Below are 10429 nucleotides of genomic sequence, written 5' to 3' on the forward strand. Positions count from 1 at the left end.
ATATATATATATATATATATATAAATATATGTATACACACACACATATATATAATATATTAAGAAGACATCTTGTGTCTCCAAACAAAGCGTTACATACATACATACACACATATGTATATGTGTATATATGTATGTATATGAATATGTTTGTATGTATGTATGTATGTATGTACATTATAGATAAGTTTAAATATGTAGGTTTCAAAAACATGCAATTAACCTCAAAGACATTAAAATCGATGCTTATCAAACAATTTTAAGCAGTCCGATATTACTGACGTCCTCTCTCCAATCGTTTACCTGCCCACAATCCTAGGTGTGTAAAATAGCAATTTACAGTTTTAGCAGAATTGGAGAGACATACATTCTCCACAATGTTTCTTGAAACCTGAACAAATCTGACTGCCTGGCCCAAATCGATGCATCCATGGAATCTAGTTTAAAGCCACTGCGCTTACCGACTTTCAATTTTGGTTTTCTGGCTATGTTTTGAATCTTACGTGGTGAACGAAGAGATAACTTCACATCGGGGTGAAGAAATGTATCCGCAAGGCCACACCACTACCCAGCGCCGTATTCCAACACCACCACCATTGTGATGGGAAATTCTCCACCCGTATACTGGCGAAGGGAACAGATGCAGTCAGCCTCAGAGTAAAGGAGGAACATTTCACTAAAAACAGGACAGCCGGGCTTAACTACCGGAATTGACTTGACGACTGGAGATTCATCTACTGCCTCCGGAGCCTTTCACCAACGCCGGGTATAATCACCATAAAAAAAGAAAAACATGGAACGTCTGATGGAGGTGAGGGTTCGTGATCCGAAATCGTTAACGAATACAAGTTTAAACTTAAACGAATAACTAGCAACAAGGCTATACGCAGTGCTGTTCAAACAGCACTAGTAGGTCCTATCTATCTATCTATCTATCTATCTATCTATCTATCTATCTATCTATCTATCTATCTATCTATCTATCTGTTTGTCTGTCTGTCTGTCTGTCTGTCCGTCTGTCTGTCTGTCCGTCTGTATGTATGTATGACTATTTGTCAGTATGTCTGTCTGTCAACTTGTCGATTTGTATGTCAAGCTGTTTATCTATCTACCTCTCTCTGTCTATTATCTACCTGTAGTATCTATCTACCTGTCTCTCCCCTCCTCTCTCTCTCTCTCTCTCTCTGTCTCTCTACGTTTTTTTTATCTCTCTCGTTATGTGCTTGTCATAAATATCTGTAAGCCTCATGGATTCACATAAATCGGTTAAGACACAATCCTCCATCTTTTCAAAATGGCAGCTTGTAGCAAACTCGTCGTAAGATTCACTTAAAACGATTAAGAGATTTCGTGAATTCCACTAACAATCGGTAAGATCTTTTCGTTTAACAATAGAAAGCTTTAAGATATATGAATGACATGTCTTCGAGTGAAAGGAAGAGATATTTAAAAGAAACAAAGACTGGAATTAAATAGGATGGTTTGAAATACATTAAGCAGGGCAAGGAATCGGAATTCAGAAATCTCAGTGATTTTCTGGTAGATGTTGCGATGCATCTTGTTTGAAGAATCTTGTGTGTTTGACAGATAGAATAGTTAAGTAGATGGAAAGATAGATCGGTAAGTAGGTTGTTGGGTAAGACGATAGGTGGATGGCAGGGAGATACATACGGAGTTCAGTCAATAGGTAAATATAGAGCTAGCTAGATATGTTAAATGGATGGACACACTGACAGACACAGATAAAATAGATAAATAGATAGACAGATAGACAGATAGATAGGCAGAGAGATAGAGACACACAGATTTATAGGCATATAGAGAGACACAGACAGAGACACGCAAATACGTAGAGAGATAGACAGATGAGGCACACAGACAGACACAGATAGCTAGAAAGATAAATGATTTATTGATAGATAGATAGATAGATAGATAGATAGATAGATAGATAGATAGATAGATAGATAGATAGACAGATAAATAGATAACTAGACAGTCGGACAAACAGACAGATAGATAGATAGATAGATAAATAGATAGGTAGACAGTTAGCTAGGTAGGTAGGTAGTAAGTTATCTTAATGTTTTATCTCGGATAACGAAAATAAATCACCGTCATACTCTTCTTAACAATGTCCCTGGTCTAAAGGATTTGAAGATGACATCGATTACTAATGGAAATTTCGTTATCCAATCAGTGTGCCTGGAAATTTCTATGGATGTTTGTGAGTTCGAGAAGAGTTCAATGTCTTTTGAGCGCGTTGTGCCAATGTTTTGTATGCCATAGACAAGGTTCGACAAAAGCCTTTTGAGTAAAGTTATGTGATTAGACAGAATGCTCTTGAAGAGTTGGAGATACTGCAGCACTCGTAACTTGCATCAGTGTAGAAAGTTTTGCAAAGAGTAGGGATGAAATTTCAATCTTCATTTGAATATACCGTAATAAATGTACACCTTCGGATTCTTGTACAGATCCATACACACACACACATTTATACACGCACAGAACGGACCGCCACAGTTTTCGTTTCCCCTATTCATTCACGAGGCTCTGGTCAGTCTGCCGCCATTGTAGAAATCACTTCCTGAAGGTGACGCATAATGGGAATCAACTCAAGACCGCCTATTTACAAAGCGAGCTTCTTCATAGCATAGCATATCTGCACCTGTTGTACATAATATCAAACAATTTTATACAGAAATATTATTGCAAGGGGATCGCCGAAAAAAGACGGGTTATATATGAAGAATAGTGTCACCAATAAGGCAGAGCAGAGGTCCATTTTCGCAAGACGTACGTGACGACCACAATCTATGAAACATCTAAGCTGTAAGTCTTGAACTTTTACAAGAACTGCACCGATTCCTTTTTCACATTTGACTACTAGCATATGTATTAAGCAAATATATATATATATATATATATATATATATATATATATATATATATATATATATATTGAGAATTTATGAAATAAAAAAAAACAAAAGACGAAGACTGTTTACGTTTCGAGTCTACGCTCTTCGACAGAAAGGAGCACAGAAATAAACAGGGAGAGAAAATAGAAAATAGAAAAAAAATGTATATAGCAGTTTGTATATTACAGTGATGTGTGTAAGCATGTATATGTAACACACAGACACTAAAATATTCTATACGTCTATATGTTTATGTATGTCTACACACACACACACACACACACACACACACACACACACACACACATATGTAGCACTATGTAGAGGTGTACTAAAATAAGCATTTGCGTGAATATGATCATCTTCATCATACACACACACACACACATTCACACATATGCATATATCTACAGAGATATGTATGATGCATGACAAATACAATAGCATACACAATACACAGCAATATGTAGTGGTGTGTGTATATACATACATACATACATACATACTACAATACAATGCACATTGGTACATATAATATGTAGCTCTGTGTGTCTGAGAAGGAGTGGGCATGTGTCTGTGTGTATGTGTGTATGCAGAGGCAACATTCAGTAATTGCGATGTAGAAATATATTTTGAAGTTTTTGAAATGTGTCCAAAGGGTGTGACGTACGTGACACAGCGTAAAATAACTATTTTTCGCCTGAAAATATTGATTTCAAATTTTGGCGCAAGACCAGGAAATTCAGGATTGAGTTAATTCGATTACATCAATCCCAGAGTTAGAACGCTACTTATGTTTTCGACTGCAAACGGATGAAAAGCAAGTTCGACCTCAATGGAATTTGAACTCGGAACGTAAAGACGGACGAAATACCGCTGTTTTGAACGACGCAGCAACGATTCTGCCAGGCTCGCGGCCTCTCCATACATAAGAAAATCTTAACAGCTAATCTCTCTGAATTCCTCCAGAACAGTAAAAAGACCTCATATCGCTTATTTACATTAACCTTTAAAGTTAAAAGAAATACTAATGGGTTTTCTACGCCACAATTTGGCCGGAATTATCATTTATTTGGTATGAAGAGTTTGACGAGAATGGATGCAACATTTTCAAGAAATATTTTCTCGATCTTTCAAATAATGTAAAGCTGGAAGAAAGCGTTCAAGTATCGATATTTAATCCTAATGAACCATTCCAGCATGGCCTATCCAGTGTTCTTGCCGAAAAATTCTTTTTACATGTTACAAATATAATTTCGCTGGTATTTCCGTCGTGACTGAGTCGATGGCTGTGGAAGAACTGGAAAGAAAATGCTTTTGGTGGGATTAGAGTAACTCCTGGTTGACAGGACCGAGAGGAAATGCTGACATTTTGGGGCATTCTAAGAATTTTTGAAAACCTGCCTTGGTTTAACTTTCACGAGAATGGCCCAAAGCGAAAACATACAAGTGTAGGTTTAGATTATGCGTAAAGAATTTAATTATCATCAGAGAAATTCCAATTCTAAATGTGATCCAACAAACAGGAATACAAAGAGAGTGAAATCAAATAAGAGTAACAGTTACTATCGTGCGCACATGATGTTATACGGCGAGTAAAACATGCGCGCGCTCATGTGTTTAATGCCGGTTTCGATTCTCAGACCAGGCGTTGTGAGTGTTTATTGAGCGAAGACACCTAAAGCTCCACGAGACTTCAGCAGGAGGTAGTAGCGAACCCTGCTGTACTCTTTCACCACAATTTTCTCTCACTCTTTGTTTCTGTTGTACCTGTATTTCAAAGGGCCAGCTTTGTCACACTCTGTGTCACGCTGAATCTCCCTGAGAACTACGTTAAGGATACATGCGTCTGTGGAGTACTCAGCCATTTACACGTTAATTTCGCGAGCAGGCTGTTCTGTTGGTCGGATCAACTGGAACCCTCTTCGTCGTAACCGACGGAGTACCACAATCAATTTTAAAAAAATGCGTTCTAAAGTGTTTGACATCTGGTTAGTCTGTTGTTTTATAACAGTAAAATTTAGTTCGAAATGTTTAGTATCGAATAGACAGACGATAATATTTTGATTCAGTAAACAGTTTGGCTTTGTGTTTCATGAAGAGAAGGACATTTTGTAATTCAAAAAAACATGGAGTTTGTGTTTCTAATTATTCCCGTTTCTTTCATTGTCATCTTTAGTTTTGTTTTGTTTTCTTCTTTGGTTTAACCTTTTAACGATCTTTTTTTCAATTATCACAACATTCAAAACATTTTTTCGGAATCATGGAAGCGTATAAGCTACTCATGAAGTTTACACTGCTCATGGTAATATTCAAAATCTTTAAGGCAGTGTGGATGGGTGCGGGGCTGGCAGAAATGTTAGCACGCCGGGCGAAATGCTTAGCGGTATTTCGTCTGACTTTACGTTCTGTGTTCAAATTCCGCCGAGGTCGACTTTGCCTTTCATCATTCGAGGTCGATAAATTAAGTACCAGTGGCATACTGGGGTCAATCTAATCGACTTGCCCTCTCCCCCCAAAAAAATTTAGGGCCTTGTGCCTAGAGTAGAAAAGAATATTCCAAATCTTTGGAAATTTCGGTCAGGGGGTCTGCTCTAGAAAAACGAGAAAGAAAATCTACTTATGGGTACACCCAATGCTGGATTTACCATTAAGCAAAATAAACACGTGCTTAGGGTATCAAGGGAAGGAAGGGGGCACCACAGAAATGGTAAATGGTTTACGGCACAACAGATTCTGCCAGTTGGCCGCCTTATTTTTAACCTCTAAGTAAAAGTCGGTTGTATGTAGTTTGAGGGAAATTTGGGTGCTGTCATTAGCAAGTTGAGTGACCACATGATTGTACACTCAGTAACTTCACTTACTGGCCGTTTGACTATTTCGAATCCTTGCCGAGATAGATGCAGAGTGATAAGACTAACGAGTGATAGGTATGCAGAGAAATCAGGATGTTGCAAAGGTCATTGTGGCCAACTGAAAAAATATGAAGGCAAAATAGCTATTAACAAACAAAGTTACCCCACCCACATACATATGCACACATACACGCACACGCACGCAGACATACAGATACCCACGTGCACAAACACAAACCCATTCACACACAAACTCATGCAAATACATATACACGAGCACACACACACACACACACACACACACACACACTGGCACCGTGGCGTATACACATACATCGTGGTATTTTTATTATGGTTTCCCTGCAAACGAGTGATTGCACGTGTACCTGTATGTGATTGCAGGTGCAAATGTAAAAGTGCTCGTCAAAGCAGGTAAAGGAATATTGATAACACACATAAATCACTTTTACTCTGAATGCGAAATAAGATAAAAAAACACCGCACAGACTCTGGAATGGTAAAACCCTGCTACCCACATAGGTAAGTAAATTCGTTAATCTTTCATAGCACGTACCTAAAGCAAATCGAATTAAACCCATTAACTTGGGTGTCAACGCCTACCTGCCGACGTACAGTGGCAACTACGACCGAAGCCAACAGCACGAAAGCTGATTTCAATCTACTCAATCAATCTCGAGAGAACCTTAGCGATAAGACCATAATAGCGGAGAGGGCAGGCTTCAAGGTTTATTCCTCGCTGATAGCATTAAATATATATGCTACACACACACATACACATTCATAACACAAACAGAGACTCTCTCAGACACACACGCCCACATACACACACTCTCTCATACACACGTAGACAGAATCACACATTCACAAACACGCACTAACACATACACAAACACTCGCACACTCACACACACACACACACTCCCGCACGCACATACACACACTCTCCCTCACACGCGTCCACACACACACACTCACACACACATACATACATACATATACGCACATACACGTACACACATACACACTCATACATACACAAACACTCACACGCTCACACACACTCACTCTCTCTCTCTCTCACGTACACACACACACACACACACACACACACACACACAGAGGCACACTAAACCTGTGCACAGTAATATCAAAACACTTTAAACGAAACCCAGGTAAGCTCTGTATGATCCGAATAGTCAAAGACGAAATTGTAATATACGGAAAATATAAAAGCAATGCTTTTGTTACTAAGGCAAAAGACAAACATGACACAAAGATTAACAACCTACTTAATGATAACAGTAAATATATAATGATTTAATAAGATAACAACAGTTGAAGTTAAACGTCGGTTAAACAAATCAATTATTGTATGAAACACACAACTAATTTATGTCTTACGTCACAGAAAATGAGAATTTATTCCAGCTTATATTTATGGAAATGAGTTATATCTGTAAACAGTCTGACCTCTGTTTTTAAGTTTACGAAACTTAATTTACCAACACAAAATTATTAACAAGTGTATTTAATGTCGTTGCTGATGTTTTGAAGGAAGATGGCTTAGTGGTTAGAGCATCGAATTCCCACTCATAAGATGGTAAATTCGATTCGCAGATCGGGCTGTGTGTTGTGCTCTTGAGCAAGAAACTTTATTTCACGTTGCTCCAGTTTACTCAGCTGTAGAAATGTTTACTTGTCTCGCAGATAACGTTTCCAGTTACTTTTGAGTACCCCCTCGTATATACGCGTGTGTATGTGTTGTGTGTGAGTATGTGTGTGTATGTCCGTGTGTGTGTTGACATGTACGATGTTGCACGTAGCGATAGAACCATCTTACAAGCAACTAATTACCCCCTGGCTCATGTGACGTCAGATGGCTTGGAAACGTCGCACAAATTGCACTGCCGGGCTTCTAAAAGCACTGCATTTAGGTTCCGGCTTCAACGCAGCATGTTTTCATTCACTTTTACTCAAGGGCATCACATCTGCATTTGATAGTCACACTTCATTATGTACGGCTTTGAGCCAATGTCTCCTAGATATCAATATCAATCTCAGATGTTCAATGTTGCCATTTATGACACCCTGAAACTACTTCCGAGGTTTATTCCGAAGTCTTTTTCCTCTGGTCAGCTCCCCGTTAAATATCTGTTTGGGCGCTTTTTTATCTTCAATCTTGAAAATATGATCAGCCCAACGCATCTTGTTCACAACTGTCCTTTTCCTGCAATCGTCAGTTTTTCTCAAATACCAAAATATCAGACGTGTAAGAAGATATAATGCTGAGTAAGCTTTTGGAACGGCTTCATATGAAGCCTGTGAGCAGTAAGGGCTTAAAATTGTAGAGCCTTGACGGCCTTATACAGCGCAGTAAAGCGAGAATTTGATTCACATCACTGAAATGTTGCACCGTTGAAGTCATATATCTGGACAAGATCCAGAATCATGAATCGGAGCAGTGGACATTTTAGAGATGTGTTTCATCAGCTGCTGTTGATGGAATTATTAACGGACTGACCTAAAAGGAGATTGTGTGAGGAATGAGGAATGATCCAACCTTTGACGAGATAATCTCTACTTTCAAAGAGATAAGCATAAGAAAAGCTCCCGGTTCGAATATATTGCCTGTTGATGTGTGTGTGTGTGTGTGTGTGTGTGTGTGTGTGTGTGTGTGTGTGTGAATTTTTCTATATAAAAGATGAGCGTGGAATTAGCACAGAAGTAAGTCTAAGACATTTCAGTTTATGAGGGGAATTTAATAAAAATGATTTTAAAAAATTACCGCTTTCAATAAATCACATCTTATCAAATGCCAGTAACAATTTATCAAAATTTTAAATAAAAACAGTTTATCTTTTGTCTTAAATTTCTCCACACTACTCTAGCTTTTGAATTTTTGTTTATATATATATCTCCCCAAACGTGCACCGAATGCTGAACAATTATTTCCCCTGCCCATACTGATAACGATAACCAATTACCTCCCCTTAGATTTTCTACTTCTTAAATCATTCATTCATAAACTTCACACACAACACGGACAAAAAAATTCTCAAGAAAATACGTATTTAAATTAATTATGTCATGAATAGCGAAATCGAAACCGGTCGACAAACACAATACACGATATTTAAAAAATTGTATTAAAACTACGTAAAGTGTATACATTTTCCTTCTTTAATTACTTGTATATATATATATATATATATATATATATATATATATATATATATATATAACGGAGTTGGAAATAGGACAAAAGTAAGTCTAAGGTATTTCAATTTAAAACAGAAGATAAACTATTTGTATTTCAAATTTTGATAAATTTTTACTGACATTTGATAAGATGAGATTCATGGAAAGCGGTAATATTTTCTTTATATGATTTTAAAAAAATCATTTTTATTAAATTTCCCTCATAAATTGAAATGTCTTAGACTTACCTCTGTGCTATTTACACCTCCACCTTTTATATATATAAAAAATTGATTTGTATAGATCACTAATCTTTTTTCAGCTATATATATATATGTATATCTTACATAGATACCTCTTCTCACTTGAAGATTAGTCATAGAGGCTACACTTATAACGAAATGAAAGGCAAAGTCGAACGCATAAGTAAGACAACTTAGTTACTAGTTTAAAACCATTTTGTTGTTGCTCAAAGAACTCCCAGTGTTAATGGTAAAATACGCCGAATGGGATTAAAGCTACATCGACACTATGATATTATTATAAATAGATGATTGTTTAATGGTGATTCATTACAATAAAACAGCAATAAGACACACCCCTGACAACGACTTCCTTTAGAAAATAATATCTTAAAGGTCAAGAGACGTCGAGTGACCTAAGAACTTTATTCTTCACAATGAATATACAGAAAGGGCGAACGCGAAATGAAGAAAAATATGTTCTTAATAATGAAATGAAAAGATAAAACAGGAACTAAATAATGCGTTTACTAGAAAGCCCCACCTCTCCATCATACCATCTTTAACCCATCCAGCCATTCATCCATCCATCCATTATCCACACATACATACATACGTATATATATATATATATATATATATATATATATATATATATATATATATATATATATATATATATATATATATATATATATACATATTTGTATGTGTATTTGTATGTGTATTTGTATGTGTATGTGTGTATGTGTGTGTGTATATATATGTATACATATACGTATAGAATAGTCCATGTGTACGTCTAATCTATTGACTTATTAATACATCGATTCATTTGTTTATACATCAGGTTTTGTTTATTTGTTGGCCATTATTTGGCATCGATGACCTATTTCTCATGTCTGAGAGATCTGACAAATTTAGAATTATCAAAGACAGTTCCTATCTCTTTGCAAAGGTCAAGTAAGCAAATAAAAGAAAAAAATATATATATACACTAATTATAATGATAAGGATGACGACGAAGGGGATGATAGTAATAGCGATAATAATAATAATGATGATAATAATAATAATGATAATAATAATAACAGCAACAGCAACAATACCACCACTACCACCACCACCAATAATAATAGTATCAATAACAATAATTTAATCATAGAAACTACTATGATGATGATGATATTGAT

The sequence above is a fragment of the Octopus bimaculoides genome, chromosome 9 (assembly GCF_046866305.1).
Source record: "Octopus bimaculoides isolate indiv1 chromosome 9, ASM4686630v1, whole genome shotgun sequence".
Lineage (NCBI taxonomy): Eukaryota > Metazoa > Mollusca > Cephalopoda > Octopoda > Octopodidae > Octopus > Octopus bimaculoides.